Source organism: Arachis ipaensis, chromosome B1 (assembly GCF_059453495.1).
Source record: "Arachis ipaensis isolate K30076 ecotype BB chromosome B1, ASM5945349v1, whole genome shotgun sequence".
NCBI classification, from domain to species: Eukaryota; Viridiplantae; Streptophyta; class Magnoliopsida; order Fabales; family Fabaceae; genus Arachis; species Arachis ipaensis.
This window is the reverse complement of record NC_142436.1, coordinates 88,955,476-88,974,462: the sequence shown is the minus strand read 5'-3', so window position 1 is coordinate 88,974,462 and position 18,987 is coordinate 88,955,476. Positions and strand designations below refer to the sequence as shown.

General features: G+C 40.3%; 2 non-coding genes across 2 annotated transcripts; both read left to right on the top strand.

Annotated features, from left to right (window-relative positions):
- The first annotated feature begins 8,485 nt into the window (after positions 1-8,485).
- LOC148577399 (small nucleolar RNA R71) lies at positions 8,486-8,594 on the top strand. Its single transcript, XR_015903035.1, has one exon. It is a non-coding gene; the product is annotated as a small nucleolar RNA R71 (small nucleolar RNA).
- A 9,648-nt stretch (positions 8,595-18,242) lies between these two features.
- LOC148577398 (small nucleolar RNA R71) lies at positions 18,243-18,350 on the top strand. Its single transcript, XR_015903668.1, has one exon. It is a non-coding gene; the product is annotated as a small nucleolar RNA R71 (small nucleolar RNA).
- The last annotated feature ends 637 nt before the right edge of the window (positions 18,351-18,987 follow it).

Sequence of the window (18,987 nt, the reverse complement as noted above, 5' to 3'; positions counted from 1 at the left end):
CATCTTATACAAGAGAGGGATCTCGACACCCCTATTAAAATGTGTGCCGACCTCCAACACAAAGGAGGTCTTGGAAGAAATACACAGTGGCATATGTGGCAACCTTCTTGGAGCACGAACTCTCTCCAAAAAAGTACTCCGAGCCGGATTCTTTTGGCCGACTTTACAAAAGGAAGCAACAGAGTTCGTAAAGACATGTCCACCAGGTCAGAAACATGCTAACTTCCACATCGCCCCACCTGAGGAGCTCATTAGCATAAGATCACCTTGGTCATTCGCAAAATGGGGACTCGACCTCCTGGAACCCTTTCCCCAAGGATCAGGACAAGTCAAGTTCCTCATTGTAGGGGTCGATTACTTCACAAAATGGATTGAGGCAGAGCCCCTAGCTAATGCCACTGCTTAAAAAATTCGAAAATTCTTATATAGAAATATTGTCACAAGGTTTGGGGTTCCTCACTCCATCACCACAAACAATGGTACTCAATTCACAGATGCAAGTTTCAGGAAGTTGGTAGCTGACTTAAAAATAAAGCACCAATTCACATCCGTAGAACACCCCCAGGCTAATGGACAAGTAGAAGCTGCCAACAAAGTCATACTAGCCGAGTTAAAACGGTGATTACAGGACGCGAAGGAGCCTGGGCTGAAGAGCTCCCACAAGACCTATGGGCATATCGGACAACTCCGCACTCCACCACAAAGGAATCACCTTTTCGATTGGCTTACGGAATGGAGGCAATGATCCCAGTAGAAATCGAAGAAGGATCCCCCAGAATGATCTACTACAATGAAGAGGCCAACTCCCAACTCTAAAGGGAAGAGCTCGACCTACTTCTAGAAATCCGAGAAAGAGCTCGGATCAGGAAGGAGGCGTTAAAATGTCGAATGGCCTCAAGATACAATCGGAAGGTAGTACAGCAAAGCTTCGCCAACAACGACCTCATCCTAATCCAAAATGATATTGGAACAAGTCGACCGGGAGAGGAGAAGCTAGCAGCTAACTAGAAAGAACCCTACCGAGTCACAGAGGTACTAGGAAAAGGCTACCACAGGGTGTCCGAACTCGAGAGGTTAGAGCTACCAAGGTCATGGCACGTCTGCAACCTAAGAAGGTATTACAGTTAGGAGGTAATAAAGATCTTAGGTTAAGGTGCACTCTTTTTTCTGAAAAGGTTTTTTAACGAGGCACCAAGCCAAGATCTGTAAAATTGCCTGACTTAGAGGGGTAAACACCCATATGTATATATTTTATTTACCTATATGTCTACTTTCTATTGGAATAAAACTTTTCAGATTTTCTACAAAGTTTCTCTACCAAGACGCATTAATCTGAACACTAAAATTCATCGTCCGGTTATAAAGCTACAGGTCGGCAAGGTGAAAACCAAACTCACTGCCCGACCACGATGAAAATCGAATTTATCGCCCAAATTTCTACAAAGGTCGGAAATGTGAAAACCAAATTCACCGCCTGACTTTGACAAGGTCGACCAAGTGAGAACCAAACTCACCGTCAGATTTCTACAAAATTGACAAGATGAAAAAGTGATAAAAACAGGTTAATGCAAGAAGTTATAAAAAGAAATCCATAGAAAGAGGTCTGATGAGGTCTGAGGAAAAATGGATTGCTAAAAATAACTTTGGATGGACCGACATGAAGAAGTCAGACCAAACGACATAAAAGCGACAAAAGTTATAAAAAGTAATCCATAGAAAGAGGCCTGACGAGGTCTGAGAAAAAATGGATTGCTAAAAATAACTTAGGATGGACCGACATGAAGAATTCAGACCAATCGACATGAAAGCTACAAAAAGTTATAAAAAGTAATCCATAGAAAGAGGCCTGACGAGGTCTGAGAAAAAATGAATTGCTAAAAATAACTTAGAATGGACCGGCATGAAGAAGTCGGACCAATCAATCAAAGCGACAAAGTTATAAAAAGTAATCCATAAAAAGAGGCCTGGCCAGCCCTGATTAAAAATGGATTACTAAAAATAACTTAAGAAGAATTGACAAGTGAAGTCGACCAACGAAAGCTACAGATTGGACCGACAAGAAAAGTCGGACCAATGAAAGCTACAGCTCGGATCGACACGAGAAGTCGGACCAACGAAAAGCGTGCGCTAGAAGGGACACAGCTCAGCCCAAAAAGCTACGACCTCACTACCAAAAGGTGTTCTATGAGAATACAGAAAACAAAAAGTCATCAAACTAGTCATCACATCGACAAGAAAGAGGTCGAACAACCAAATCTCGATACCTTACATAGGATCTACAGAAATCCCCAAAAAGATAAACAGCATGTCAAAGAAAACAAGGCTTTCTAAAAATCATTAAAGAAACTCAGGAGGCAACCTGGAAGAGGACCTCAAGAGTTCAAAAGAACTTTGTTTATCTACTAAGTTGCATAGAAGTAACTAACAGTCAAAGGTACCAATTTATAAACCAAAATTACAAGAAGGGGAGTTCAAAAAGCATTTGTTTTTTCCTAAACAAAGTTGCTAAGAAAAGCAACTAAAATGTCAAGGCCAAACTAGGGCTCAATTACAATGAAGCAGAGTTTAAAAGCCCACAGACCGGGCTGTACAAAAATACATCAAAGAAAAGTCATCAAGGGTTCAAACTCTCCCCAGCAGCAGCATCCTGAGTCGTATAGGGAGGAATGATCTTAATAGGAGTCACATCCACAGTTTTATCCTCCCGATTTAAGATTTCGACGTCGGGGTCAGACTCGGGGTGGCCGACCTCAGCAGCAGCAGTTGAAGAAGTCGCGGCAGTAGAAGCTTTGATCGGCGGCTCTGGGGGAGGACCTTCCTCTTCATCTTCATCCGGCGCAGGAACAATCTTACCATTTTCAACAATGTTATCCAAACTAAAAAGACTCAGGTCGAGCTCGGGAGCAAGAACTCGGACCTGAGCTTTTAAGTTCTCATACGCATCTGTCACGCTGCCCACAAGATGGCCCTAAAGCTCAGCATAGTCAGCACGGGCCGAGTCAAGCCTTTCCCTGGTCTCCAGCAACTCGCCATAAGTTCGAGTATAACTCTCCTTCGACTTCTTGGCGATCTCCTCGGCCAGATTCACAGCAGCCTCTATAGCAACAGCCCTAGATTTCTCCTTTTCTACATCCAGCTCCAGCTTGGCCACTTTGGCATCTAGCTCATCCTTCAACCCCTTGATCTTGTCAAACTCCGACTTAGCTTCCTGCATGAAGGCTTTCGTCGCATGAACAGGAGAATCTTGGATTGAGCGAAACAAAGACGTACCCATATGCGCCATCCGCACACTACTGCTGGTGATAAAATCCAGGTGGTGCAAGATGGACACGTCGTCCATGGGAAGTCGGCCATAAGGAGCGATCTGGTTATCCACAAACCCCACAGTATCAAAGTCAGGGGCATCCAAATTGAAAGGTTCAACAGTCCTTTGCTTCTTGGGGAGAGGACCGGCAGCAGAAGGAGAGGCAGCACCAGAGGTCGGCTGGGGAGGATCAGAAGAAGCCAGGCGATCCTGGAGAGTTGGTATGATCTTCCTCGGCCCAGAAGTGTCCGAGGTCGACCTCCCCAGAGTAACTTTTGAAGACCCCTCCCCAGGACCTTTAGCCGAAATATTCTGGGCAACAGTTGCCTTCCTGGCTCTCTTGAAAGCCTTCATGGAGTTAGTAGTCTTCACCATCTCTGAAAAAATAAAGCAGCAAAACCAAAGTTGCAAGTTAGAAAGAGATAGATTGACAAAACAAACAAAATAACAAAGACAAAACTAAAAAGAAATCGGCAGCTACCCAATCCAGTTCGAAGGAGGGAGGAATCCCCCAAGAACCTCTTTGTATCGAGATGGGGAGGCTCCCCCCAATTTTTCTCTAATACATGCACAAAATCCTGCTCGATTTCATCCAACATTTTCCAAGTATACCTAGACACTACAACATTCTTTTGCCAACATAAGGGAAAGGCAGGCTCATTATTCTGTTCCAAGAAGAAAGGCCGAGCTCCTTCAATAGCTCGGACCTTGAAATAATAGTTTTTGAAATCCCTAAAAGATTCATCATACATAGAAAAAACTTTCTTTCCCTGGGTAGCTCGGAAAGAAATCCAGGAAGCCTTCTTCTTAGCTGACCCTGGCTTTGTCAAAACAAAAAGGTAAAGAAAGAGAGTTTGAGAAGGTCGGACATCCAGTTCTTGGCACAACAGTTGGAAGATCTTTATGAAGCCCCAAGAGTTCGGGTGAAGTTGAGAAGGAGCTACGTTGCAGGACCACAACAGGTCTGTCTCAAAGGAAATAAAAGGAATGGTGATGTTCATTTGGCTAAAAAAGTAATTATACGCATAAAAGAAGGGACGTTCCCCCTGAGTCAGAGAAGGAAAAGAAACTCTCTCATCAGGGTCAGGCGCTACCAACTCGTAATTTTTCTCCTGATCTCTACTACTACAAACTCTGTGATGTCTCCAAAGCTTCACGCAATACTCAGAATTAACCACAGAAACACACATCAAGATGAGGGATTCTAGCCAGTCAGATATGCCCTCGGGGACTTTGGTGGGCGTCTCGATAATATTTTTGCGAGAAGACATGAGGTCAACTAGTCTGACAGGGAGAAAAAGGAAAAATGGGTTACTAATCAAACAGCTCAAGAAAACAGCTCGGACAAATATAAAGATAGCTCGGGCAATAGCATGCGAATGATAAAAGACTCAGAAACAGTAGTAAAAGGAAACCCCAGAACTTACACCAAGGTCCAGGGGCATCCTTTGGAGGCAGTAACAGAGTAAGGATTCTGGAAAAATCTTGTAGCCTAAATCCCAAAAAACACAAAAAAGATCGAATATCCTTCTCTAGCAAAAGGTGTTTTACACTCTACAGTAGGAAAGCCACCATCGTCAAAACAAAGATCGCACAAAGAAATCGTTAAAAGATACAACCCTTTTCAGAAGTACAGTTCGTCATTTCAAGGCTACAAACAAAATTCAAAGATCTACACATAAAGAAGTCATAGGGACAAGCAACAAAATAAAACCCTAAACAGCATCAAAGTACATGTTACAGCAACGATCAGGCACAGCAAATGCAGAAAGGTTCAAACTTTCCAAACTCAAGAAAGATCAAAACTTTTCAAAATCAAAACAATGCAAACACAAAAAAGAACGGCGTGGAAAGTCAAAAAGAGAGAAGAAGAAGACCAACCTGTATAGAAGAAGGAGGCGATAACTGATTAGAGATTGAAGCAAACAATCGAAACAACACGAGCAAATCACCTTTCGAGTAAAAGAAAGCGCGAAGAGGCAAAAGCGAAAAGTAAGCAGAAGAGAAAGATGTTACAGCGAGCAAGAGATGAGAAACTGAAAGAAGCTTTGAAATTCAAAAATGAGATACAAAGAGGGAAGCAAAGGAAATGGCAAAGAGTTAATGAGTTTTACTCTCGCACGTTTCCAAGGGAACACAAAACGCACGTTACAAATAAAAGGAAAGACAAAACGCTCTGCATTCAAAAACTCCTAAGGAGCTCTATAAAAATGGGATCGACAGAAAATACTCGAGCTTGACTTCCCCACAAGGGGTCAAAGTCTAGCAAAGACACGACCTCAAAAGAAAGACCGAGCTCAAGCAGGGGCATTGTTCATGCCCTGGGTCGAGCTGTATGACCCGGGCTGATTGAAGACAAGTCGACCGACCTCTTCAGGTCAGGATTACCCGAGATCCTCTCAAAGAGCTCGGCTAAAACGCTACAAGGAGCCCAAGTAGGCCCAAATAAAGGAACATAGCCCAATCTAAAGGCAACTAAAGCCTAGAAAGATAAGGGTGGTTTCCCTTAAAGATAAGATGACTTCACTCGAAAGATAAGATAAGATAGCTAACTTATCTTATCTGGAAAAGGCAGCCTACACTACTATAAATACACTGGAACACCCAGGTATAACTCATACTCTGATTCTACTAAAAACATACTTAAAGCCCATGCTAACTTAAGCATCGGAGTCTCTTGCAGGTACCACCACTGTCCGGTGACGAAGGATCAGCAGCATCTCCAGCTCCACCAGATCCAACAAGTCAGACACTACAACTCCGGCCACCATAGCAGATCTCATCCGAAATCGATCTTCAGTTTCAGGTAACCCTTGGAACAGTAGCCATTCTAACACAACCGGAATAGCAGCGGCATCACCCACAACTCTAGTAGCAGCAACAGCAACTTTAGAAGGATATTTAATAGAAGTTGAAGCAAATACAAGGGCAAAATAGAACAGATCATCAAAGAAGCAATAATCAGAATATTGGTTGTAGAACAAAACCAATCTTACCAAAAGAAATACGGGAATGGAGCAGCAGCTCTGGTACTCAGAAGAACACAAACCAGAGACCAGAGCATACATCCTAGTGGCAGCATTAACCGGGGTAATAGCAACATCGATTCCAATGATACTCCAGTAACAGCAACATCAGTAATCCTCACAGCAGTAACCAAGGTTGCAACAAAATAGAGAGTTCAAATTCAATGGAATCGGAAATGGAAATAAATTCAATGGAATTGGAAATAGAGATAGCTTACAATGAAATAATAAAGCAGCAACAATAGGGTTTCCGGGCAGCTCCATCATTGGTTCCCAACAACTCCAACAGCAATACCCATAGCGGCAGAGACTTTGGCAATTGCGAAACCAGAAGCAGGGGCAGAACAGAATAGTATAGAGCAAAACCAGCAGTAGCTTCTTCTGACAATAGCTCCTTCTCCGACGAGCTTCAATGGTGGCAGAACAGTGACCTGATGGCAGCACAGGACTCACCAACGACCCTGGCAGCGGCGGAGATCCTTTCTTCCTCTTCTATGTGTGTGTTCTGCGATGATGACGGCTTGGGCAGTAGCTGCGGTGTCAACCCAGTAGCAGCGACAGCATGACGGTTCCGCACTGATGGAAGCACAACGGTGACGCAGCAGAGGCTCCCTCCTCTACTGGCTCTCGCGTGGTTCACAGCGGAGATTCACAGCCCCAGCGACGGTGACTATGACGCGATGAGCAGCTTCTTCCTTGCGGTGTCTGGCTCCCTTCGAGCTTGACGGTGTTTGGTGGCAATGAAGGCATGGCGGCGACGTTGTGCAGTGGCGGCGCAATGGCGGGCTGAACATGGTTGGGTGTGGCACAACAAGCTGTGCGTCTTCTTCCTTCTCTTCTCGCGGATCTCTCTCTCTCTGTTGCAGCTCCCTCATCCCCGGTGCCCTCTTCCTCTCAGATCTCCTTCTCCCTTCCCAACAGCAGCGGCGGCGGTGGCAGTGACACCCATCACGCCGCCTTCCTCTCCTTCCCCCATTCTCCCTTTCCTGCGTCTCCCTTCCCGTCTCTTCCCTTTCTTTCTTCTTTCTTTTTCTGGTTTACTGAAGCTGTTAGGTTGTTTTTGGGGAAGGGCTATGGCGGCTAGGGTTAGGAAAATTAGGATTAGTGTTGTGTTTTGGGGATTTAGGGTTTTAATTTGGGAATTAGGATTTCGTGATAAAATTTAGGGATTGTAGGTTAATCTGAAATCTAATTAAATCTCTAAAATATTATTTATTGTATCAAAATACTAATTGATTTAAAATCAAATATTAAATTTCGAAATCTCAATTACTTAAACCAAGCCATATAAAATTCTTATTATGTTATATTTGCTAAACTTTATTATTTAAATATAGAAAATAATTCGATAATTATAAAATCAGATAAAACCTTAAATTACTTTAAACTCAATTAACCAAAATTTGCTTTAATTATCTTTAATAAAATAATTTCTGAGGTTAAGGTACATAATGAATAAATAAATCAAAATTAGCTCTTAATAAGATTTTTCTGAAATTTCTGGATCTTACAGAGGATCTTGTTTCAGTTAAGAAACTATGAGTGGCCTTAGAGAGGCTGGAAACTAGAATGGCTAAGTCAGAAAGGCTCTGCTTATGAGTTTCCATATTCCCTTGAGAAGATGGGAATGGTGGCCTGTTGTTGAACCTATTCTGGTTCCTTCCACCATGATTATTATTGAAGCTTTGCTGAGGCTTTTGTTGATCCTTCCATGAAAGGTTAGGATGATTCCTCCATGAAGGGTTGTAGGTGTTTCCATAGGGTTCTCCCATGTAGTTCACCTCCTCTATCGTGGGTTGATCAGGATCATAAGCTTATACTTCAGAAGAAGCTTCTTGAGTGCTGCCAGCTGCAGCTTGCATTCCCATCAAATGCTGAGAGATCATATTGACCTGCTGGGTTAAGATCTTGTTCTGAGCCAATATGCCATTTAGAGTGTCAACTTCAAGAACTCCTTTCTTCTGAAGGACCCCATTGTTCACATGGTTTCTCTTAGAAGTGTAAATGAATTGGTTGTTTGCAACCATCTCAATGAGTTCTCTTGCTTCTGTAGGTGTTTTCTTCAAGTGAAGTGATCCACCTGCAGAGCTGTCCAATGATATTTTGGACATCTCAGACAGACCATCATAGAAAATTCCTAGGATAGACCATTCTGAGAGCATGTCAGGAGGGCATCTCCTGATCAGTTGCTTGTATCTTTCCCAAGCTTTATAGAGGGATTCACCTTCTTTTTGTATGAAGGTTTGAACTTCCACTCTGATTTTGTTCATTCTTTGAGGACAAAAGAATTTGGCCAAGAAAGCATTGACCAGCTTCTCCCAAGAGTCTAGGCTCTCTTTAGGTTGAGAATCTAACCATATCCTAGCTCTGTCTCTAATAGCAAAGGGAAAGAGCATAAGTCTGTAGACCTCAAGATTCACTCCATTGGTCTTAACAGTGTCACAAATTTGCAAGAATTCAGCTAGGAACTGATGTGGATCTTCCAGTGGAAGTCCATAGAACTTGCATTCTGTTGCAGAAGAGAGACTAACTGAGGCTTAAGCTTAAAGTTGTTAGCTCCAATGGCAAGTACAGAAATGCTTCTGTCATAGAATCAGAGGTAGGCATGGTGAAGTCACCAAGAACCTTTCTTGCCTCTCCTTCATGATTAGGCTCGGCTGCCATGTTTTCACCTTCTTGTTTGAACTTTTCTGAGAGGTTTCTTCCGGAGCGTTGTACTTTAACTTGTTGTAAGCTCCTCTTTAAAGTCCTCTCAGGTTCAGGATCAAGATTAAAGAGTGGCTCTTTATCCATGTTCCTGGTCATAAACAAGAAAACACAGATACAACAAGAAAGGAAGCTTCTATGCCAGAGAACAGAGAACTCCCAGTAAAATGTGAGGGATAAAAGAAAGAAGAATGAAGATAGAAGAAGGAGAAAAAGAATTCGAATAATAGAAGTAGAAAGATAAACAAGAATTAAAATATTTTTATTTTTTTCTATTTATTTATTTATTTCGAAATTAAAAGTTAATTAATCAAAAAGATTTGAAAATTAAATGATGAATTTTCAAAAATAGAAGAGAGATAGAAGAGAATTTTCGAAAATAGGAGAGAGAAGAATTAGTTAAGAAGTTTTGAAAAAGAAGAAAGAGAAAACAAGTAACTAATTAAGAAAGATTTGGAAACAAAATAAGATAGAAGATTAGAAAAGATTTTATTTTGAAAATATTTGAAAAAGTCAACAAGATAAGATAAGAATAAGAATTGAAAAGATTTGAAAAGATTTAGTTTCAAAATTTAAAAGAAGATAAGATAGAAAAGATTTTAAATTAAAGATAAGTTAGGTAAGAAAGATAAGATAAGGAAGTTAAGAGAAAATAAGTTTTAAATTAAAAAGATTTGAAATCAAAATCAAGAAGTTAGTTCTAATTTTAAAAAGATTTGAAATTTAAAATTTAAATTTTAAAAGAAAGATAAGATAAGAAGAATCAAATTTTAAAAGAAAATATTTGAAAAGAAGTTGAAGAAGATAAGATTTGAAATTTGATTTTTGAAAAAGATTTGATTTTGAAATTTTAAATTTTAAATTTTAAATTTTAAATTTTAAATTTTAAATTTTGAATTTTGAATTTTAAATTTTGAATTTGAAATAAGATCAGATAAGATTTTTAAAAATTGAATTTTGAATTTGAAACAAGATAAGATAAAGATTTGAAAAAAAGATATGATATTTGAAAAGATTTGACTTTGAAATTTGAAATTAAGATAAGATAATGATTTTGAAATTAAAATTTGAAATTTTTGTTGTAATTTTCGAAAATTAATGCAAATATAAGAAAATATATTTTATTTTTTTGATTTTTTGAATTTAATGAAGAAAGAGAAAAACAACAAAAAGATACCAAACTTAAAATTTTTAGATCTAAGAATACCTAGTGTGCGAAAATTAAGAAGAAAAATACAAAGAGACACCAAACTAAAAAATTTTAAGATCAAAACAAAAAGAAAAACAAGAATTCTTTGAAGATCAAGAAGAACACCAAGAACAAAACTCAAAGAATTCAAAGAAAACAAGAACATGCAAAGAACACCAAACTTAAAAATTTTGAAAACTAATGACACAATTTTTGAAAAATTATAAGAAAAGATACAAGAAGACACCAAACTTAAAAATTGATACAAGAATCAAACAAAGAACACTATTTTTGAAAATTTTTAGAAAAAAGACTCAAAGAAATTCGAACAAGAACAAGAACAAAAACAAAAGACTCAAACCAAAAATAAAAGATTGATAAAGAAAAGAAAAGATTTTTGAAAATTTTTTTATTTTTTTCGAAAAAGAAGAATAAAATAAAAGACTCTAACAAAAGTAAAGACAATACCTAATCTAAGCAACAAAATAATCTGTCAGTTGTCCAAACTCGAACAATCCCCGACAACGGCGCCAAAAACTTGGTGCACGAATTCCCACACTTCGTACACTGAACCAGCAAGTAGACTGGGTCATCCAAGTAATACCTAAGCGAGTCAAGGTCGATCCCACGAGGATTGTGATTTGAAGCAAGCTATGGTTATCTTGCAGATCTTAGTCAGGCGGATAGAAGAGTTGTTGGATTTGTTTAAACGCATAAAAGGAATAAAGAGATCTTAACTAGGTTGATATGTTTATAATGATAAGAAGATGGTTAAGGCTTGGAAATGGTTTGTTCTTTTGGATTAATTCTGGTCTTACTGTCTTGTTCAACTTTGAATGATTTCTTCTATGGAAGGCTGTATGTGATTGATGCCGGTTGAGAGGTCGCCAATGCTCCTCTAGATCTGAACCCCAGGGTTAGTGTGGATCCATTCTGATTGAGGGTGAAGCTCCTACAGTCCATTCTCCTTAATGATCCTACTCAAAATGCTACAAACAAGGTCGAATCTTCCGGATCAGAGAATGCTGCGCCTTTGGATTCTAGCCTCTACCACAAAGACTCTAATCTCCCCATACCTCGGCTGAACTAATGTTTCGAGAAGTCCCCAACGAAGTCGTGGATTAGCCGTCTAAGAGATGTGTAATCAAGCTGGTGGTTCAATGCTTTCCAGTTACGTAGTCACACAAACCCAAGAAGAACACGAGTGGTTGTCAGGCACGCGGTCATAGAATGAAGAACGAAGACACATCTTAGAATAGAGAATCAAACACGGATTGAAATAGAACAGTAATACTTTTATTAATCCATAAAACTCAGCAAGGCTCCTCCCTTCAACCTAGGAGGTTTAGAAACTCATACTGATAGAAAATACAATCATAAAAATGTGTAAATTGTGTGTCCTCTTTTGATGAGAGATGTAAAAATCTTTAAATACTAAACTAATGACTAAGGATTACATTAAGAAGGGTAAAACAGTTTTTTAGTGCTAAAATCCACTTTTGGGGCTGGTGCATGAAATTGTGATCTCAGGCAACGGCGCCAAAAACTCTGTGCGCACGTCTTAATATATTGTTTTTCATTCACAACTTCGATACAACTAACCAGCAAGTGCACTGGGTCGTCCAAGTAATAAAACCTTACGTGAGTAAGGGTCGATCCCACCGAGATTGTCGGCTTGAAGCAAGCTATGGTCACCTTGTAAATCTCAGTCAGGCGGATATAAAATAGTTATGGAGTTTTCGAAAATACATAATAAAATAGGGATAGAAATACTTATGTATATCACTGGTGAGAATTTCAGATAAACGTATAGAGATGCTTTTGTTCCTCTGAACCTCTGCTTTCCTGCTGTCTTCATCCAATCAGTCTTACTCCTTTCTATGGCTGGCTTTATGTAAGGACATCACCATTGGCAATGGCTACCTTTGATCCTCTCTGGAAAATGGTCCGATGCGCTGTCACTGCATGGCTAATCGTCTGGAGGCATCACCGTGGTCAATGGCTGCATCCTATCCTCTTGTGAAAATGGTCCAAATGCTCTGTCACAGCACGGCTAATCATCTGAGGTTCTCGATCATACTGGAATAGGATTCACCCTCCTTTTGCGTCTGTCACTACGCCCAGCACTCGCAAGTTTGAAGTTCGTCACAGTCATTCAATGCCAGAATCCTACTCGGAATACCACAGACAAGGTTTAGACTTTCCGGATTCTCATGAATGCCGCCATCAATCTAGCTTATACCACGAAGATTCTGATTAAGAGATCCAAGAGATAATCATTCAATCGAAGGTAGAACGGAAGTGGTTGTCAGGCATATGTTCATAGGGAATGATGATGATTGTCACGTTCATCACATTCATGTTGAAGTGCGAATGAATATCTTAGAAGCGGAATAAGTTGAGTTGAATAGAAAAACAGTAGTACTTTGCATTAATTCATGAGGAACAGCAGAGCTCCACACCTTAATCTATGGAGTGTAGAAACTCTACCGTTGAAAATACATAAGTGAAAGGTCCAGGCATGGCCCAATGGCCAGCCCCCATGATCTAAGAACCAGACGTCCAAAGATGATCAAAAGATGTCTAATACAATAGTAAAAAGTTCTATTTATAATAAACTAGCTACTAGGGTTTGCAGAAGTAAGTAATTGATGCATAAATCCACTTCCGGGGCCCACTTGGTGTGTGCTTGGGCTGAGCTTGAATGTTACACGTGCAGAGGCTCTTTCTGGAGTTGAACGCCAGGTTGTAACGTGTTTCTGGCGTTCAACTCTGGTTTGTGACGTGTTTCTGGCGTTTAACTCCAGACAGCAGCGTAGAACTGGCATTCAACGCCCTTTTACGTCATCTAAACTCGGCCAAAGTATAGACTATTATATATTTCTGGAAAGCCCTGGATGTCGACTTTCCAACGCAATTAGAAGCGCGCCATTTTGAGTTCTGTAGCTCTAGAAAATCCACTTTGAGTGCAGGAAGGTCAGAATCCAACAGCATCAGCAATCCTTCTTCAACCTCTGAATCTGATTTTTGCTCAAGTCCCTCAATTTCAGCCAGAAAATACCTGAAATCATAGAAAAACACACAAACTCATAGTAAAGTTCAGAAATGTGAATTTAACATAAAAACTAATGAAAACATCCCTAAAAGTAACTAGACTCTACTAAAAACAAACTAAAAACAATGCCAAAAAGCGTATAAATTATCCGCTCATCACAACACCAAACTTAAATTGTTGCTTGTCCCCAAGCAACTGAAAATAAAATAGGATAAAAAGAAGAGAATATACTATAAATTCCAAACTATCAATGAAACATAGCTCCAATCAGATGAGCGAGACTTGTAGCTTTTTGCCTCTTGAATAGTTTTGGCATCTCAATTTATCCATTGAGGTTCAGAATGATTGGCATCTATAGGAACTCAGAATTCAGATAGTGTTATTGATTTTCATAGTTCAGTATGTTGATTCTTGAACACAGCTACTTTATGAGTCTTGGCCATGGCCCTAAGCACTTTGTTTTCCAGTATTACCACCGGATACATAAATGCCACAGACACATAACTGGGTGAACCTTTTTAGATTGTGACTCAGCTTTGCTAAAGTCCCCAATTAGAGGTGTCCAGGGTTCTTAAGCACACTCTTTTTTTGCTTTGGACCTTGACTTTAACCGCTCAGTCTCAAGTTTTCACTTGACACCTTCACGCCACAAGCACATGGTTAGGGACAGCTTGGTTTAGCCGCTTAGGCCAGGATTTTATTCCTTTAGGCCCTCCTATCCACTGATGCTCAAAGCCTTGGGATCCTTTTTATTACCCTTGCCTTTTGGTTTTAAGGGTTATTGGCTTTTTGCTCTTGCCTCTTGGTTTTAAGAGCTTTTGGCTTTTTCTACTTGCTTTTTCTTTTTCTTTCTATTTTTTTTCACTATTTTTTTTTCTGCAAGCTTTGTTCTTTGCTGCTTTTTCTTGCTTCAAGAATCATTTTTATGATTTTTCAGATTATCAAATAACATGTCTCCTTGTCATCATTCTTTCAAGAGCCAACATATTTAACATTCATGAACAACAACTTCAAAAGACATATGCACTATTCAAGCATTCATTCAGAAAACAAAACCAGAGTTGAATAAATTCGAACTCGTGTACTTCTTGTTCTTTTGAATTAAAATAGTTTTCATTTAAGAGAGGTGATGGATTCATAGGACATTCATAACTTTAAGACAAAGTTACTAAATATCCTGATCATGTAATGAAGACACAAACATAGATAAGAACTTAACATAGAAAACGAAAAATAGAGAAAGTAAGAACAAGGAATGAGTCCACCTTAGTGATGGTGGCGTTTCCTTCTTGAGGAACCAATGATGTCCTTGAGCTCTTCTATGTCTCTTCCTTGTCTTTGTTGCTCCTCCCTCATTGCTTTTTGATCTTCTCTAATTTCATGAAGGATGATGGAGTGCTCTTGATGTTCCACCCTTAATTGTCCCATGTTGGAACTTAATTCTCCTAGGGAGGTGTTGATTTTCTCCCAATAGTTTTGTGGAGGAAAATGCATTTGAGGCATCTCCGGGATCTCATGGTGATGAGCTTCATGCGTCTCTTGAGATCCATCAATGGGCTCTCTTGCTTGCTCCATCCTTTTCTTAGTGATGGGCTTCTCTTCCTCAATGGGAATGTCTTCTTCTATGTCAATCCCAGCCGAATTGCATAGATGGCAAATGAGGTGAGGAAAAGCTAACCTTGCCATAGTGGAGGACTTGTCAGCCACCATGTAAAGTTCTTGAGGTATAATCTCATGAACCTCCACCTCTTCTCCAATCATGATGCTATGGATCATGATGGCCCGGTCTATAGTAACTTCAGACCGGTTGCTAGTGGGAATGATTGAGCGTTGAATAAACTCCAACCATCCTCTAGCTACAGGCTTAAGGTCTAGTCTTCTCAGTTGAACCGGTTTGCCTTTTGAGTCAATCTTCCATTGAGCTCCTTCCACACATATGTCCATGAGGACTTGGTCCAACCTTTGATCAAAGTTGACTCTCCTTGTGATCCATGCATTAGCATAGAACTCTTGAACCATTAGAATTCTGACTTGTTGGATGGGTTTTGTTAGAACTTCCCAACCTCTTCTTTGGATCTCATGTCGGATTTCCAGGTACTCATTTCTCTTGAGTTTGAAAGGGACCTCAGGGATCACCTTCTTCTTGGCCACAACATCATAGAAGTGGTCTTGATGAGCTTTGGAGATGAATCTTTCCATCTCCCATGACTCGGAGGTGGAAGCTTTTGTCTTTCCTTTCCCTTTTCTAGAGGATTCTCTGGTCTTGGGTGCCATCAATGGTAATGGAAAAACAAAAAGCTTATGCTTTTACCACACCAAACTTAGAATATTGCTCGCCCTCGAGCAAAAGAAGAAAGAATAGATGAAGAAGAAGAAGAAAATATGGAGGAGAGTGGGAAGAGGTGTATTCGGCCAAGAAGAGAAGAGAGGGTTGTGTTGTGTGAAAATGAGGAAGAATGGAGGACTATATATAGGGAAGGGAAGGGGGGTTAATTTCGGCCATATGGGTGGGTTTGGGTGGGAAATTGATTTTGAATTTTGAAGGTAGGTGGAGTTTATGAGGTAGGTTTATGGGGAGGAGTGGTTTGATGTGAGTGGTGAAGTGGTGATAGGGAAGAGAGATTGAGGTGATTGGTGAAGAGTTTTAGGGAAGAGTGTTTATGGGATTGTGTGAAAGAGGGTTGAGAAGAAGTGATTGGAGGAAGGTGGGGATCCTGTGGGGTCCACAGATCCTGAGGTGATCCTGTGGTGTCCACAGATTCTGAGGTGTCAAGGATTTACAACCTTGCACCAAATTAGACATGCAATATACCCTTGCACACAACTCTGGGCGTTCAGTGCCAGATTGGTGCTTGTTCTGGGCGTTGAACGCCCATTTGTTGCCCATTTCTGGTGTTGAACGCCAGAACCAGGCTTGTTCTGGGCGTTCAGCGCCAGCTCTTCTCCAGGGTGCAATTCTGGCGTTCAAACGCCCAGATGCTGCCCATTTTGGGCGTTCAGCGCCAGAACCATGCTCTGTTCTGGCGTTGAACGCCAGCCAGATGCTTCTTATTGGCGTTTAAATGCCAGTGAGATCCTCCTCCAGGGTGTAATTTTTCTTCTGCTGTTTTTGATTTTTTTTCAATTTTTTTCAGTTGTTTTTGTGACTCCACATGATCATGAACCTATAAAGACATATAACTAATAAAAATATAATTAAATAAAAATTGGGTTGCCTCCCAACAAGCACTTCTTTAATGTCAATAGCTTGATAGTGGGCTCTCATGGAGCCTCACAGATGTTCAGAGCATTGTTGAGACTCTCCAACACCAAACTTAGAGTTTGGATATGGGAGTTCAAAATCAAACTTAGAGTTTGGTTGTGGCTTCCCAACACCAAACTTAGAGTTTGACTGTGGGGGCTCTAGTTGACTCTGTTTTGAGAGAAGCTTACTGTGCCTCTTTTCCATGTTTACAGAAGGATGTCCTTGAGTTTTAAACTCAAGGGAGTCCTCATTCAATTGAAGGACTAGTTCACCTCTGTTAACATCAATCACAGCTCTTGCTGTGGCTAGGAAGGGTCTTCCAAGGATGATGGATTCATCATCATTCTTCCCAGTATCCAGGACTATAAAATCAGCAGGGATGTAAAGGCCTTCAACCTTTACCAACACGTCCTCTACTTGTCCATAAGCCTGTTTTCTTGAATTGTCTGCCATTTCTAATGAGATTTAGCAGCTTATACCCCATAGATTCCCAGTTTCTCTATTACAGAGAGGGGCATGAGGTTTATCCCTGACCCAAGGTCACATAGAGCCTTTTCAAAGATCATGGTGCCTATGGTACAAGGTATTAGGAACTTTCCAGGATCCTATTTCTTCTGAGGCAATCTCAGTTGATCCAGATCACTCAGTTCATTGGTGAACAAGGGAGGTTCATCTTCCCAAGTCTCAATACCAAATAATTTGGCATTCAGCTTCATGATTGCACCAAGGTACTTGGTAACTTGCTCTTCAGTAATATCCTCATTCTCTTCAGAAGAAGAATACTCATCAGAGCTTATGAATGGCATAAGGAGGTTTAATGGAATCTCTATGGTCTCTAGATGAGTCTCAGATTCCTTTGGTTCCTCAGAGGGAAACTCCTTATTGATCACTGGACGTCCCAGGAGGTCTTCCTCCTTGGGATTCACGTCCTCCTCCTCTTTTGTGGTTTCGGCCATGATGGTCATTTCAATGGCCTTGCACTCTCCTTTTGGATTTTCTTCTGTATTGCTTGGGAGAATACTAGGAGGGATTTCAGTGATCCTTTTACTCAGGTGGCCCACTTGTGCTTCCAAATTTCTAATGGAGGACCTTGTTTCATTCATGAAACTCACAGTGGCCTTAGATAGATCAGAGACTAAGTTTGCTAAATTAGAGGTATTTTGTTCAGAGTTCTCTGTCTGTTGCTGAGTGGATGATGAAAAAGGCTTGCTATTGCTAAACATGTTTCTTCCACAATTGTTAAAGCCTTGTTGAGGCTTTTGTTGATCCTTCCATGAGAAATTTGGATGATTTCTCCATGATGGGTTATAGGTGTTTCCATAGGGTTCACCCATATAATTTACCTCAGCTATTGCAGGGTTCTCAGGATCATAAGCTTCTTCTTTAGAAGATGCCTCTTGAGTACTGTTGGATGCAGCATGCATTCTATTCAGACTCTGAGAAATCATATTGACTTGCTGAGTCAATATTTTATTCTGAGCCAATATGGCATTCAGAGTATCAATTTCAAGAACTCCCTTCTTCATAGACGTCCCATTACTCACAGGGTTCCTCTCAGAAGTGTACATGAACTGGTTATTAGCAACCATGTCAATAAGTTCTTGAGCTTCTGCAGGCATTTTCTTTAGGTGAATGGATCCACCTGCAAAAGTATCCAATGACATCTTTGATAGCTCAGATAAACCATCATAGAATATATCCAGGATGGTCCATTCTGAAAGCATGTCAGAAGGACACTTTTTGGTCAGTTGCTTTTATCTCTCCCAAGCTTCATAGAGGGATTCACCTTCTTTCTGTCTGAAGGTTTGAACATCCACTCTAAGCTTACTAAGCTTTTGAGGAGGAAAGAACTTGGCTAAGAAAGCCGTGACCAGCTTATCCCAAGAGTTCAGGCTATCTTTGGGTTGAGAGTCCAACCACACTCTAGCTCTGTCTCTTACAGCAAAAGGGAAAAGCATGAGCCTGTAGACTTCAGGATCTACTCCATTAGTCTTAACAGTATCATAGATCTACAAAAATTCAGTTAAGAACTGAAAAGGATCTTCAGATGGAAGTCCATGGAACTTGCAGTTCTGCTGCATCAGAGAAACTAATTGAGGTTTCAGCTCAAAATTGTTTGCTCCAATGGTAGGGATGGAGATGCTTCTTCCATGTAAATTGGAATTAGGTGCAGTAAAGTCACCAAGCATCCTCCTTGCATTATTATTATTTTTGGTTGCCATCTCCTCTTTTTGTTTGAAAATTTCTGAGAGGTGCTTGCTGGATTGTTGTAATTTAGCTTCTCTTAATTTTCTCTTCAGAGTCCTTTCAGGTTCTGGATCTGCTTCAACAAGAATATTCTTGTCTTTGCTCCTGCTCATATGAAAAAGAGGGAACAGAAAAATAATAATAATAGGGATCCTTTTTACCACAGTATAGAGGTCCCTGTGTGAGTAGAATAAAGGAAGAAGAAAAGAATGTAAT